At 39.4% G+C, this 17172-nt stretch overlaps 1 protein-coding gene across 1 annotated transcript in view; it reads right to left on the reverse strand.

Moving 5' to 3' along the window:
* The window catches only part of si:ch211-186j3.6 (neural-cadherin), a 361581-nt gene that overhangs the window by 254883 nt on the left and 89526 nt on the right, over window positions 1-17172 (reverse strand). The gene's annotated exons all lie outside the window — the stretch shown is intronic.

Consider the following 17172-nt stretch of genomic DNA (forward strand, 5'->3'; position numbering starts at 1 on the left):
TATGAACACTGAGCCGCACTTTGTGCGTATAATCACATGCCAATGAGCACATCAGAGACAACGTGGGGTTGGGTGTCATTCTGAGAGATATTTTAACAAAGGACTGAGGCTCAAACAACTGATTTCCCAACGGGAAAACCCCTACAAACTCAACCACAGGCTCCTTTATATCTGCCAGAACTGTCCCATAATAATAAAAATACTTTGTATTCATTCAGTGCTCTATCTATTTTACTTGTTGTCCATTGGAGCAAATCAGACGAACAATAACGTTCTTTTTTTTCTGTTCCATCTTTCATCTAACAAAAAAAGAAAAACATAATAACCCCCACAAGTCAATATTTTGTAGATCTACCTTTAGAAGCAGCTATTGGACTTCTCATTTACACTCTCACATTATTGTGGAGGAATTTTGGCCCATTCCTTCTTTACAACATGGTTTCAGTCCATCAGAGTCTTTCACCGATGTGATGCTCTCATACATAAGTATTTCATGTGGGTTGAGGTTTGGTCTTTGAGTAGGTCATTCCAAATCCTTCATTCTGTTGCAGCCATTCAGATTTAGATTTCCTGGTGCTTTGCACATCGCTGTCACGTTGCATGACCCAATTCTGGCCAAGCTTTAGGTAGTAGACAGATGGCCTTACATTTGCTTCTGTACTCAGGTATGGTCACAGTTGTTCATGGTTGTGTAAATGAATGCAAGATGCCCATGTGCTGGGACTGCAAAACTAACCCTAAGCCCTCCACCACCAGGCTTAACACTGGGTATGATACGTTTCTACTTGCAGTTAGGTTTCACATAGTATGGCACTGTGCATTGAAGATAAGCTCCACTTAGTCTCATCTGTTCATGTTATTTTAGTCCAGAAGCTTTGCAAAAATCCATGTGCTTGTTTTTCTTTGTTTTCTTTAGACAAAAGAGAGTTTCTCCTGGGAACCCTTCCAAACCAACTCTACTTTCTCAACTTCTTTCTAATTGTCCTGTCACGGACATGTGAGATCAGTAATGAATGTAGGGTCGGATTTGTACACTTAACTTTTTATTTATTTCTCTGAATGCTTCACAGTGTGACCATATGGGGCGAATTAGATTGTACATCGAATCATGGGATAATGTGAAACTGGGATTTATTGGCAATTATTGGTTGATATGGGAGGAAATTGACATAATTTTTTTTACTAGTGTTCATCATGTTCATGCTGCACCTTCCTGGCAGGACCAAGCATGTCCCCATGTTGGCCTGATTAGTGATGAGAGCTAACAGGAAAGCACCAGAGCTGGCATGCTATTGTTTTGCAGTTTGCAAAACAAATCTAACAAGAATTCAGACAAATTTAAGATGTCCAGTCTTTACTTGTACCGTATTTTCACGACCATACGGCGCACTGTGTGGAAAGGCGCACCCTCAGTTTTGTGTGTCATTTTTGGTTTTAAAACACACATACGGCCACCGACCCAAAAGGCGCCGTCTACAGAGACGGAGCTGCACACATGCGCACCGCAAAAATCACACACGCGCTAAAAATAGAGCGGAAGCAAAACTTAGTTTGATATTTTATTTAACTTTTCACATCAATCAAACCCTTCCAAGGTTCATATTCTGTTTCCGCATTAAATAATTAAAAAAAAACACCGGGGCGCCGCACATAAACCTGTCTCAGCCACCAGCTCTTTTCATTTCACTCTGGCTGGAAAAGTCTGTTTAGGCAACGCTTTTCTTTTAAAAATCACCATCGGCGGCAGTTTCTGTCCATCAGCGTGGCAGGCAAGCACAAGAGTAAATTAACTTTTCATACCCCGTTGTGCTGCGGATCCCGACCGCGGCGGTCCCGGGTCCCGCTCCGCCCCCCCCCCACGCTGGGCCGGGTCCGCTCCCCGTCCGCTCCCCCGCGCTGGACCGGGTCCCGGGACCCGCTCCGCCCCCCCCGCGCTGGTACCGGGTTGTATCCGACAGGAGCTCCGCTCCGCTAATTCAGCTGCGCCAGTGCGCGGCAGGCAAGCGCCACATATGAGAATGTGTGTGTTTCGCACCGCGAACACACACGCGCATGTCGGGATCCGGTACCGGGTTTGTAACCGACAGATTTGGCTGGAAATCTCGGAGGGTGAAGCTGGTCCGACCTGGGACGTACCCCAGAAATCTCTGCTCGCAAAGCGGCCGGGAACCAGGTCGATCGGACCCCGCTTGGGGAACCAGGAAGTCGGGCTGCAGCAGCGCGTATCACCGCGGCTTTAACCGGGGAACGTGACCGGTTCCGACCGGCCGGGACCGGAGGAGCCTACATGGACTGGTAGCAGGGGCTCCCGGGGAAAGACAACTGGCATTTCAGCCGGATCTGCCGCGGGGATGCGGCGATCGGACCCCGCAAACCCACGGCAGGTGCATCCTCGGTTCCGACATGCAAAACACACGCGCGCTGCAGAACACACACACACAAGTGTGATTATTTAAAAATATAGCGGAGCAAAACCTAGTTTGATTGTATTTTATTTCACTTTACGCATCAAGCAAATCCTTAAAAGTCTTCATCATCTGTTTCTGCATTAATCAGCTCAGTGGATGGTCTCATTCAAACCGCAACTCACGGGGGCTTCACCCGCCCCCTTCTCCCTTTACCGTTCTCATGGTGGCCGGCCTTACATTACCGTAATTCAGGTAATAGACACGGCGCACTGTTTCATAAGGCGCCCGGCACATTAGGGGTGGGCGATATGACCTAAAATTAATATCACGGTATTTTTCATCTTTTGAACGGTGACGGTATAATATCACGGTATTTTTTGGTACGTTTTGGGAGGAGTAGCCTGTCCTGTCCCTTTATGTGAATAAGGTTAATATTTTTATAATATATTTTATTATATATATTATAATTTATATATATATTATATTCATTTTTATTATATTATATTTTAAATATTTTGTAAACCTGTCTTAAAATGTAATACTGGACCTCGGTTGGGCTGGTTGGAGTATTCATATACAGTAATCCCTTGTTTTTCGAGAGGGTTACGTTCCAAAAAGAACCCGTGATAAGTGATATTCACATAGTGCAACCCTTTTTTTTTTAATAATTATTATAGAAAGCTTCAAATTGCGGAGATCAGCCCCGCCTCGCACGTATTTCACTGCTGTTCTGAGCCGCTCCATCCCGACTCGCGCTGTAGCGTCTTTTTCTTCTAAAGCCTGCGGTACAGGTGTGTTTTTTCGAGAGAAGAACATGGTTATGGGTGTTTTTTTGTCACTCTTTTTTTCTTCTGGGCAAAAAGATTCTTTTAAACCGACATTCATTAATTTTTTCTCCATCTTGAAGTGGGTGACTGGTATTCCAGCAGGTTGAAACAGCGCTCTGCGCTCCGCTGCCGTCAAAGACCCGCCCAGCTCTACTTCTGATTGGCTAGTGTTAGTTTGGTTGAGCCAGAGCTGCTTTCCTCTCATTCCATTGGTAGACGAATACGGTTGACTAAGACTTTTTTTTTCTCTCAAACCTTTTTTTTTTTTTTTTTTAAGCAGTCAAACTCGCACGCCGAGAAAAAAAACTCCGTACGCCGGAGATCCAGCCTGTACAATACTTTAAGCCCTGTCATTTCTTACTACTCTTGTCGTAAGGTGTAGCAGCAGTAAACGATGTGAAAACAGTGAAAGCTGTGTACTCTTGGGACGTGCAGCACCAGCGGAGCAGCGGTCCCAGCAGCAGCTGCTGGTCCCGCTTGCGCTCGTTTTGGCCCGGGTTGCCTCTTCATATTCACGGGCGTGCGTGTTTTTTAAGTGATGAAACAGGTTGCTTGTGTTTCCACCTCTTGCTGTCACAACACAGAAGCAAACCTTGCATATCACCGACGTTTTTAATGCCTTATTTAGGCTTATTATTTTACAATTGATTTATTACGGTATTGACGGTATTGCAAAATCCATGTCGTGGCGCAGTTTCACACCGGTGATGACTATGACACCGGTGTACCGCCCACCCCTACGGCACATTTAAAAAAAAAATAAATAAATTTATGTGCGCCTTATGGTCGCGAAAATACGGTAGTCATGGCAAAGGTGTATTATAAGAATACGAAGGAGCAGCCACTAGGACTAAGTCTAATACAATAATACAATAATCTAATAAAAGAAAGTTTTATAATCTAATAAAAGAAAGTTGTGGAATTTCTAGCGCTGGGTTATGATTCTGTAAACACCTTCTGTTCAGGTCGCACTTTACTTTTTTTTTTTTTTTGTCGATATACGTAAATGCATTTATTATATATTTGACTTGATCTCAAATTATTTAAAAGCTAATCATGTTAAACCCTTTTCTCGAGGGATCCATGTCAATTGCTTCTCTAAAAAACACTTCTAATACCACTCATTATGTCTTTCCTTCTTACTATTGTCTTACCATACACTGGATGCTTCACTTCAAATACCTCAACTCCCCAAAAATCTAATTTTAGAGGTATAAAGACTAATTAAAGCTGCAAGCAGCAATGAACGGGCCCTCGCACCCTTGTGCACGTTCAGGCGTGCTGCAGTGGAAACGCTTATATGACTTGCATGTAGATGTCTTCAGGCCTGGACATTTAGCGGATGACACCAGCCACGACTCTCTATATCAAACCATGCAAAAGTTATAGCAGAAAGTAGGAACTATCAGATATGGACCAATCAGTTGAAGGGGGGGCGTGCTTTTTGGCGTCTAGCGTCGCCACGGTAACACTTTTGACTGAGAAAAGTAATGCCCATCGTCGCAGGATGGAGACGCACATTTTGATGTATAACACACCTGGGTGCACGTTACGGTTCGGGCCGCATTAACGGCCCAAGAAATGGCATAAATTGCGCCAAATGGCCGACTTCCTGTTCGGTTTCGGCCATGGCGCCAAAGAGACTTTTCTTTGAGTTGCGACATGATACAGGTGTGTACCGATTTTCGTGCATGTACATCAAACCGTATTGTGGGGCTTGAGGCACGAACTTTTCTAGGGGGCGCTGTTGAGCCATTAGGCCAGTCCATTAATGCAAACCATTAAATATCACATTTTTTGCCAGGCCTGGCTTGCATGCAAAATTTGGTGACTTTTGGGGCACGTTTAGGGGGAAAAAAGGCCCTCATTTCGTTGGAAAAATAAGGTAAAAAAACGAGAAAAACTAGAAAAATTCCTACAGCCACAATAGGGCCTCCTCACTGTCAGTGCTCGGGCCCTAATTAATGATCAACTTCCAATGACCCAGTAAATGGCTTCTTAGTGCAGTTTTTTGGGGGGGTTTGCACCGTGAAAAAAATTCTTTGTTGCTGGTTATCTGAAGTGAAATTGGCGGAGTTTTTAGACCCACTATGATCAGAAGGTTCTTGTGTTTTGACACGCCAAAAACCATCACAGGATTAAACAAAGTGTATTAATTGATGTACATGGCTGTATATAATAGTTTCAGGACTTGCCTGCACTTCTCAGTGTAGCTATTGCTCCTTAATAGCTTGTCCTTCCTTAACATATCTGATCAGCTTTTCTCAGTCATTATTTTAATAATGTTCAAGATGAATATCTTTTAGAAAGCTCGGAACTTAGAATATTAGTATCTTTAATTGAGATGCAATTTTCTTTTTAAAAACAAATATAAAGATTTCATTAGGTAAAACTGGCTTCTATTGAAATATTATACACCTCCTTTTCTGTTGTGAAAGCACTAAGTGGAGAAGAGACAAAGGAAGTTAAAACCAAAAGAAAGATGAAGCCACGCAGATATTTCAACCAGTAATTACAATCAGTACAGTGTGTTGTAAAAAGCAATCACAGCAACACTGGTAAAACACTAAGGTCCCACGCAGTCCTCCTCAGTACACCCATGATTCCATGCATACAGACACACACACACAGCAATGTTCAAAAATCACAGCAGTGGAGGTGTCATTTCAAGACTGGATCCAATGTAGTGCTTAAACTGTGTCAGTTCTGATATATATTATGTATTTCATCACATTGGGAGATGATGCAGTAATGGAGAAGTGGGGAGAGAGAGTATGCGACTGTGGACTAAATGATCCAGCCTGGACAAAAAATGTGGAAAGCAGAGTATTTTCCGATTGACAGGACAACATCAAGCAATAGAGAGCGCAGCAGGAAAGAGAAACCAGAAAAATAAGAGTCGAGTGGTGCATGAAAAGGATTATGAGTGAAGCTGAGAGGCTGAAAAATGACCCTGCAGTTGTTATAGAAACAGCTGAACAACAAAAGGAGGAGGATACAAGAATTAAGAAGGAGACGAAAAAGAAAAGCACGAACAAGCAGTTGCATAAATCAATGGCATTAGAGAAGTGAGGGGATGAAGGAGTATGGCAAGAGAAAACATAAGAACACATCAAAAGATAGAAGAGCAACCTTAACCAGCTGTAGATGACAAAATAGAGCTCTATAAATATATGTACATTCACCGGCCACTTTACTGGGTACACACTGCCAGTACTGGCTAGTCTTTAGAGACATTTTAATCATTTGTGACATAGATGTAGCAAAGTGATAGAAACATCATTGACATGATAGCATCACGCAGTTGCTACAGATTTGCATAAACATGCAAATAAAGAAGTGTAACTTGTGCACAGACACACACATAGCACTGTGAAAGTCATAGAAAGGTTGTGAGGGTGAATTCTGAGTTGCATTTGGTTTTACAGTACTCTCTGCTCACATTCAGCAAAATGCTCTGATGTGGTGCAGATGGACGATGTCCCTCTTCATAGCCTGCTGCAAGAGGAACTCACGACTTTTTAAAGAAAAAGAAACTGCATGTTCTTCAATGGCCAAGTCAACCGCCTACTCGCAACCCGATAGAGCACACATTTGAGGCGCTTCATAGAAAACTGAAGACAGAAAGGCCCACAAACAAGCAACAACTGAAGGTGGCAGTAGTGATGGACTGGCAAAGCATATCCGAGGAGGAAACTCAGAATCTGGGCTCCAGACTCAAGACACTCATTGACTGCAAATTATTTTAATCCAAGCATTAGACATTATCAGTTTGGCCCAAACCCTTTTGAGGATTTTAATATTGAGTAAATTTCAGTAAAAACAGCTAAATTAACATTTTAAATCCATAATTTTGTGATGCCTCAAGTTAAAGCAGAAAATCTACACTTTGATTAGATTTTGTTTGTCTCGTTTCAGCTCCGTTGTGCATACATAAATGCATACATCACATACAAATGTGTTTGCTGTTGATCCCTCTCCTGATGCCTCCCTCTCCCTCTCTGTGGTTGTAAAAGATTCAAAATTAATTGGCAAAAGGACAATGTCGCTTTGGGAAAGGAGAACTGCATTAACCAGATAATAAATCACCAGGCTAATATTCAAAGGACTATGCCAAAATGCATTTCTTTCTCCCTCTCCCTAACACACACGCGCACACACACGCCTTTCTCCCTAATAACAATCATCAGTGGATTAGGGGCTAATGAAGGCAATAGGGAGATACAGATTGGTGTCATTGCCATCCCTCACACTAACACATTTCCATGGATCTAATGATAATGTTGCCATCCCTAGAAACAGTGAGGACTGGGATTATTAACGGTGCCAGAGGAGGCTGTTCCATGGCCACCAACCTCATTTGTTCCAAAAGACTGCAACTCCAAGCACTTCTAAGTCCTTTTTCCCATGGTTCATTGCCCTCATCTTGTTCTCACACCATATGCACAGAGCCTGAAATTCACTTATCTGCTTTGCATAACAGGTACTTATATACATGGTAAGGTAAACTATGTAGACTCTCGACCGCAGGTCTTATGCTCTCCTATTATATTTAGAGGTTATTCTTTCAAAGAAACACAGAAAAGTAATTTATTGTCAATATTCCTCTACTAGGTGTTTATCTCACCAAGCTGCATCAGTTTTTTAGAGAGTATAATTTTTCGATTACAATATTTAAATAACAATCTGAACTTACTCTATGCACCGTGACATTATTAGTTGAATTGGTTAACAGTTGTTTAAATATATTTTCATCCAAAAACATAACATGCTTATAGAGCCAAGGACCTCTCAAGTCATTTTTACGAGCAGCTTTCTCACACCACACACACGCATAGTCTGAGTCGCTGTGCATTAATAAGTGTATTTCCCTGCAAATGTGTTGTGATGAATATCACGCTTTGTGACAAGATACATTTAAAGAATGACAGAGGAAGACTAGCTTGCTAAGAACCCTCTCCTTTACCAAGCAGAGCTCAGGGAGCACCTGCAGCACCTGCAAACAAAATATAATTCATCTCGTCTACCCTCACCTGCACTTCATTGCCTTGTATCTACAACAGAGCCAAGCTGCCACTCAGTGTCAGTAGCCAATCCAGCGCATACTCACTCTGCAAAATACAGACTTGCCAGGAAAAAGTGCACTATGAAGGAACAATGCTGCTTACAAAAACATTGAAAAACCAAAGTATTCTCTTGCTGAGCAGGGTGATGTCGTTTTCAGTACTGGATTACGTTTGTACTTCCAAAGGTTATGGACACTGTTCAAATGCAAAAACATTTCATATGAGTACAATTAAAGCTCTGGGCTGTCTGGAAGGGTTACAAACACAAACGTCTTCTCTATCAAGAGGAAATGGTTGGTTTGGTTGTTTTTCAGAGTGGGACCTGATCAAACCACAATACTGCTGGGGCCTATTTCAGAAAGGCAGTTCAACAAAGTGAGTCTGAATACAAACTCAAGAGTCGACAGACCCTGAGATGAGAAACTCTGAGTATGTTGACTCTTGAGTTAGGCATGTGCATTGTGACTATGAAAAGTCATCTTAAATTAAGCTCTGATACTGTGACTCACCACAGCACCCACAAGTAAACAGAAGAAATCCTTTTACTTTTCATCATTAGAGTTAGCGCCTTTGCCCCTCGATAGCTCAGTGGGTTGAGCAGGCATCATTTACAGAGGCTATTGCCCCCGTGCAGGCAGCGCAGCTTCGAGTCCTGGCCTGTCTCTCTTTCCTGCGTGTCTCCCCTCTCTCTATACCCACCTACTGCCAATAAAGGCCACAAAAGGCACCACAAAATTAAAATTAAAAAAGAATTAAAGCCTTTATTGCTTCATACAGTTAATCTAAATAGATCTTTTTTATGGAAAAAATGACATGGCGGCATGACAGGTGGCAGGAAAGAAGTAGAAAAGAGCGAGTAAATGCATGGGCCAACTCACAATCGCTAATCAATAAGGCTAGGAAATTTAGTACTATATGTTGTTAAAAAATATACAGCCAATAAATATGATGGAATAAGATGGAATAAGAGATAATGATGGAAAGAAAAAAAGTCTTTGCTGTGAGGAAAAGGCATAAAATGGATGATGTTTGTGACCCACGTACAGATGAGATCCGTACATTTCACCGTGCAGAAAGACGGTAATGCTCCAACAAAGACTATCAGTGAATGACAAACTATCTGTTTGGACCCTAAATATACTTTTTCAATCCAAATGTGGCTGCATATTCAATCCAGTGGAGCCTCCTCTATCCAATGCAGGATGTCATTCTTCAGAAATCTCAAAGATTGGTCTTGGATTACAAAAGTGGGCTGAAATTAAGCCAATTTCAGCTGTTTGAAGGTGAGAAAACAGCAAAACTCTGCTCTTGACCGGAACTTGTCCACAGAGTAAATTACCATGAGAACATGTTCTCAGCAACCTGAGAACAAGTCATCTCAGTTTGTCGAACAGGCTTCAGTTAATCCTCTTTCCTGAGTTTAAGATATCTTGCTATCTGAAACTGAAAATCCAGACTTCTCCTCGTTTCAAGATCAATGTATTTAGAGTCGCTACACAGTCCACTTTTTTGAAACAGGCCCTTGCAGAAGTATCCTTTGAAATGAGACTGAGTGGAAATGGTTGGCTATTACAGGCAGCCTCATGTTTGACGAAAACAAAATCCAGCACATCAGCCCAAACAACTGGAATACCAACTGATGAATTGGGATTGTTTTGCAGACCTGGGCACCTTATGCTCAGTCAAACATGTATATCAAAGTATTAGAGAGTCAAATGTGAGGCAGAGAGCTAAAGTTTGACTGAAACTGGGTCATACAACAGGACAATTATCCCAAGAACATCAGCAAATTGACTGAAGAGCTGAAAAACAAAAGAATCACAGTGTTGCAATGGCCCAGTTAAAGTCCAGACCTCAACCTGATTGAAATGCTGTGGCAGATCTTTAGATTATGCACATTTTAAAATGTGCATAATCCATGCTTGTGGGCTTTTGTTTAAGCAAAGACGAGCTAGAAAGATATGGCCTTAAACTAAAATGTCAAAATTAATTTAACAAAAACACCCAAACATATAATAATAATACATTATTAATTGTTATTATTAGTATTAAGGATTTTTTTTAATTACATTTAAACACAATTATTAAATGACAACTTTTAATTGCTGAAATAAAATAACATGCAGTCTTTAAAACTAAATTAGTTTTAAGCTTAATAATAATGCAGCATTATTGTATCAGGATAGATTTTATTTGGCATGTGGATCTTCAGGCTTTTTGACTGTAATGGGGAATATATTTTGGGAGATTTTAAACGGCACCAAATCTGTGATATCTTTCCACCAGGTATTGTACTTATGGGATTAAAAGAAAGAAAAAAAGCCTAGTGTCACATTTATGTTGTACCATTATTTCATAGTAGGCCACATTTTCCTCCCCTTTGGAATAAACCTGTGGTGATGCTACACCTTTCAGTTACCTGCAGTTAGCACTTTGCTATGGCAGACTTTACAAGACAACGGTGATAAGACACTTTTTTCACTCAGGTGTGTGGCTTTATTCAGTATAAATTAGCTGTAATGCTACTTTTACGTTCAAGTTTAGGTCTGACAGCACTTTGCACAATGCCTGGCGTCCAGAGGTGTATAGTAATGAAGTAGATGAACTTTGTTACACTACTTAAATAGTTTTTTTGAGGATTTGTACTGTACTTGCGTTTTTTTTTTTTAAATCAGGACTTTTACTTTTACTTCACTACATTTAAAAGTTAAAAAATATACTTTTACCTCGTTACTTTGGCATTTGCCACCTCGTTACTCGTTACAAATTAAAATAATCAAAGAATTATATTTTGCAAGAAAGAGTACCACATTTCATTCACCTGAAAGTAAAATAAAAAAAAACAAGGGAAGGACCATTTTTGGTTGTGTTGCTTCTTTTCATGCGTACTATAAAATACTTTTGATACTTGATATGTTTTCACAAGATAGGCTACTTTTGATACTTAAGTACATTTAATGTAAGCTACTTTAGGACTTTTACTCCAGTAATTTTCTTATGGGTGACTGTAACTTTTACCAAAGTCTTTTTCAGTTATGCTATTTCTACATTTACTTAGTTACTTTTTTCAAGTACTTAATACACCTGTGCTGGCGTCGCGAACACCAACCACCAAGTGACTCACAAAACCCTGTTTAAGACTGATTTATTGTTCCGCGTTAAAACGACGCAGGCCCTACGCCGTAGGGTACGGCGTAGGTTTACGCGGCCACGCGCAACGTACAGTAGCCTACGCCGTAGCTCTGCGTTGGTGTAACGCGGGACCATAAATCAGCCTTTACGGGATAAACGTTTATTTCTCACTGCCGAATGTGCCTCTCTGAGGAAAGCTTTCAGAGTTTTTCAGAGCGGTTTTTCTGCCACATCATCATCATCAGGCAGAGCCTGTTACAAAACAATTACTAGACTAAAACATTGAAATATGTCAATTCTGATATGCTCATATTGTCAGACGGACGGGGCCCGTTATCTTACCGTTATCAGGTGAACCGCCATGTTTGATGCGGAGTTGTGATATCCAAACTGTTGCTTGCAAAGTTTGCATTCAACTTTTTTTCCATTGTCTATTTTTATGAAATTCTACCACACTGCAGATGTCATTGACATGATAAAGTTAAACAAATCACCGGACCTTGTTTTACTAGCCTACTTTAATCTATCCGTCAATCTTCCGTCTCCAGTCAGTGGGGTGGGTTAATCCAAAATAGTAAAAACACGGGGGTGTGCAAAGATAGACTGTTACCTGTGTAAGAGGTGTGCTCTGAAAACACCCCCTTCAGGACTTGGTACTTTCCTCCCAATTAAATGAAATGAAATGAAATTAAATTAAATTAAATTAAATTAAATTAAATTAAATTAAATTAAATTAAATTAAATTAAATTAAATTCAAGAATCGACAGATAGATAGATAGATATACATATACAGACATTTATAGACATTTTCAGTTTTTTCGAATTCTGTGCGTTTCCATTGCAGGTTTTTCTTTGTAATATTTAGGTTTGTGCAATTCTATTGGTGGAAACTCACTACTTGAAACTTACTGTGAAGTCGGTACGAAGCCTTAAGCCAACACGTTTGTATTTCTTTATAAAAAACATACAAAACAATTCACTTATCAATCATACAATGGCATGTAAATGAAGAGGGAAACATAATTAAATAATGAATCCCAATTGTTTGTATCATCATACACATTACAAAACATTACACCATTACACAACATAGACAAAAGCAAACATTTACACATTCATGTCTATACTGCATGTTCAATATTTTCTAAAATGTTTCTGAAATGAGTCAGCGGCAACCAGATGTGCCTGTTTTTTTAACATTATGTTACTGGTATGCATCAATCACTATGGGGCAGAAAGCTAAATGTACTGGTCGACTGTTGTTGGAGCCCCCGAATGTAACAGATTTATCTGCTTCGGTTTTTCAGTTAGCTTATTGCATAATAAATGGCGCATTCATGTTTCACAACTAAAGACTCACTATTAATATCTGACGCATCACGCACTGACCCCCTTCTTCCTCCTCCTCTCCTGCAGTAATCCTAATCAGCACTTTCTAAACTGTCTGCTACCTAATTTTCTCACCATCTCTCTCTTCCACCTCCATCTATCCATTATGTTGACAGTAGTGATCGCATATTGGGTAAGCCCTCATTTCCCGCTCACCCACTTTTCTTTGTAGCTGTATTCCAATAGCGTTCACATGCAGAACTTACTCGTCATAGAGCCTCTGAGGAACAGTTTTAATGTATCTGATAGCGCTAAGACTGCAAGTGTATCCGTGTATATGGATCCAAATGTGCCTTTAAAATGCACTCATGTCTTTAAGGAAAAATAACTGACGAGAGAGGGCAAAAAAGAAAAACGGGAGAGGGGATAAGGTGGTGAGACTGAAAAAGAAATGGGCAGAGGGGAGAAGTTAATTAAATGTGACCCGTGAGGATAACAAAGGGCTATTTGACTTTAACTGTTAACCGTTCTGCTCATAATCTGAACAGAAAGCTTTTGCTGTCTTATTCACTTATTCAAATTTTCCTTTAGAAATGACAATTAAATCGATGGAGGAAAGCAAGACACAGCAAGAGAGAAAAAGGGGGAGAAATCAAGCTTTAGTTTTTACACTAATTGCAAATGATACAAATGGTTAGCCAATCATTTTTCTGCTTATTCTTCCAGCGCTGCTTCTCATAATTGAAACTCTTCACACTTCCAATAATGTGATTAAACAAATACACGTATGAATCGTGTAGGAACACAGAGCAAGACTTAGCAGTGAAAATGTCTACATATATACATACATATACATATGTATATATATATATGTATATATATGTATATGAAAGTACAATGAAAGGTTTTGCTAAGTGTAAAACTGCTTCCAATAATAACATAAACAAAAATACAATAAAATGGGGCTCAACAAAAAAAAAAACCTTTTAAACTGCTATATTTTGCATTCAACATTCATTGACTGCATTGAATGGCCAGAAACAGATAACATGGTCTTACGTACCAGCTTTCTGTGAGAGGAATTTCATTAAACACATTAGCAGTTTTCCATTTATTTTAAAGAATTACTATTGACAAATCCCCTATGAGAATGCTTTACTTCCCACACGGAGTTAAAGCTGTCTTTCCAATTCTGATGATTGCCATTGCTTGCACACTGCGCTCCGTTGCTCCTGTTAGAGGTTATTAGCCTTCATTTCTCACCTCATACTAATCTTGGAGCACAAGTGAAAGAAGATGTGTTCCTTATTTAACAAGGTACTAATTACTAAATCCTTCACTTCCTCAGGTCATCGTGTGTCTGTGTCGTACGCATGAAAATTCACTTCATACTTCAGTTTACTTGAAGTCCCAGTTGAAACCACAGACTAATATAAAAGCCGATCATTCTGGGAAAGGTTCGACCAAAAACTGTTCAGTCTATGTTAAATGCTCAGAGGAAAGTTGTCTAAACCAGTTGTCATATCATAGGTGTAAAACAATGCTAGTTCATCATTTTTGTAAGTTTTTTTTCTTTTTTCTTTTCTTTTACTAAGGAGAATGTGCCAGCTGGTGGGGAAAAAATCCCTATCCTTAAATCAAAGTAGTCCTTTTATCTGTTCATCAATCCTGCTTTATCAAAGTTTAGCTTGTTTATATGGTTCCTGAACACTGCTTTTGTTAACTAAATAAAATTACCCAAATACTCAAAGCTGCAAACCACAAATTTTGGTGTATGGGTGTAAGTGAAAGTCAGTGGTACTTGGACAAAAAATTTTCAGCAGGGGGAAGATACGCTACAACATCACGGCCGCGTCTCCAGCCTGAGCCTTTTCTAGCTGCTTTTCTAGCTGCTCTCACCAAGAAAAAGTGAGCGCTGACTGAACTGAGAGGTATTCCATGATTTCATTAAGAGGAATAAGAATTATGATGTGTAAACACGGGTAATTCAGCAATTTATATAAATATAATAGATCCAATCAACAGACGTACGATAAAAGGCATGTAGTTTAGGTCACACTTTGATAAGACAAAATCTTTCATTTCTACTGTGTTGAACTTTAAGAACGTCCATACTGCTTGGTGCTGGACTGAACAAGCAGGAATAATAAATAAATCAATTAATGACTTTACAAATGAATGAATGAATGAATAACACAAAGGAACATTCGCAATTTTCAAGTCAGTGACTAGCGATGCACTTTTAGCTGGATATTAGCCAAGACCGACAATCAGAACCTAAAACTAAAGTCATCTTTTCCATGTCATTTATTTCATTTTTTATTTTATATTAGTACTTTCGCCATCGTATGAGTTCATGCACTGTTCGTTTAAAAACTCATATGACCCCACTTCATGGAAGTAAGATGGAGAAATTTAAGTAACAGACCCGTGCAGACCCTAATGAGAAGCTGATCTGTGATCTGCTCATTTATAGGTGTGTTGGAGAAGGGAAATGTCCAAAACGTGCAGACTAACGGTACCCTTCAACAGTAAAAACCAGGGGTCTGTTTCAGAAAGCAGGTTTTAGGTGGACTTAAAATTCTGAATGTGGAATGAAGGAAACTCAGGATTTTCCGACCCATACCCAAGAAACCATAGCAGAAAAAGAGCCTTGTACCATGGTAACTTATTCTTAGTATAACTTGGTTGTGAGCAAGGTTTGTTGTGCAAGTTTTGTGCAGGTTTTGTTGTACAAACCCTGAGTTTGTAGATGTCTGTGAACAATGACATGTCCTATTACTAATGAAGAGGCTGCACTGGTTAGAATGGAGCCGCATTTGTGTCAAGAAAGTATTTTACACTTTGAAGAAATTGTTCGGCATTCCTGGATGATTTTTCTTGGTGCAAACCCGTTTTTCTTCATAGTTACACACATATCTACATAATTTTATCCATCCATACATAACAAGTAGTTGACATTGCCATAGTGAATCATGGTGATAGCTTCATTGATGTTGGCTTTTTATAGTTGTGTAGCACACGCTTAACTCTGAGTTAACGTCCTCAGAAATGACCCAAGCAACTCTCAACCTCCACTTTGAAACTGGAAAGTTTCTCGCCTCAGGATTTGACTCCAAGTTCAGTCTCCCCTTTGAGAATGGAGTCTTAGAATTGAGAAACTATGTAAGAAAAAAAACAACAATATATATTTAGTTTGAAGAATCCATTAATTGTTTGGTTTATTAAGTCTGATCAGATTATGATCTGTTATTTCCAAGCCTTGTTATATTGTTTATCTTCAGAGTGGAAAAGCAGAAAAGTGAATGAAAACTTTGACTCTTGAATTCTTGAGCACACTCTTTTGAGACTTGTAATCATCTTAATAAGAAGTGAATGTAATCAGTACATGCCAAAGTCCATCTTTAAGATTCACAGTACAACACAAAAAGAGCTAATATTTCTCATTAAATGGCAAAATGTGTCAATATCTGAAATGTTGTGTATATTTCATTGGGATTAAAAAATGATGTTATGAGAGTTGCTTTCTGTTTTAATTTACATTTTACACAGCATCTCGACTTTTTGGATGTGGTGCTGTGATAAGATACACAGTTCAAGGTCGTGTAAACCTTTCTGTTTCATACATTACCCAAAACTATTATTCAATCGGAATGATTATAACTTAGTTTTTCCTTGGAAATACAATACAAATTGTTCAAAGTGTCAATACTCTGTTAAAGATATATATGTATGACTACTATAAATGTGTCTATTTTAATTATTTTCGTATGCTGAAATCATTTGAAAGAGTGTATATATAATTATATAAAAAAAGTAAATGGATCAAAACTTTCTAAGTCAGTTATCACAGCAACTGCCAGTAATTTTCCATTGATTTGCCATATCACTTATAGAATGGTCATCGTAAGTCTGGTTCACTTATCTATTTATTTTCCTGAGTTGTATTTGGTATTAAAGAGGAAATCAATTGATCATTTTAGTTGAATGTTATTAAAATGACAACAGAGGACGTCTAACACACCCACCATATACATTCTATAATCCATCACCAAGCGCTTTTTGTTGTTTTTCTTCCTTCAGAACAACCACAGATCAGCAATATAAGACTCCAGCCACATCTCCTTTTTTCCAATTTATCTCTCTTGTACATTGGCTCTCCTGTCAAATTATCTGTTCTGATTTTAGAAAATGGAAGTTAATTGTTTCATCTCTCATCTGTGTTCAGTTCCAGCAGTTGCAGAGTACTTGTTGAGGGGATTGAGAGCCCCACAGATAATGAGAGATACAACCATGATGGATCTAGCAATCGGCTGCTTTGGGCTCACTGAGAATGGCAGCTGAAAGCTTTATCTATGAAAATATGACCTCCAGTCCAAAACCTTGAAGTTGGCATTGTTCCATCTGTG

Source organism: Cololabis saira, chromosome 2, assembly GCF_033807715.1.
Source record: "Cololabis saira isolate AMF1-May2022 chromosome 2, fColSai1.1, whole genome shotgun sequence".
Lineage (NCBI taxonomy): Eukaryota > Metazoa > Chordata > Actinopteri > Beloniformes > Belonidae > Cololabis > Cololabis saira.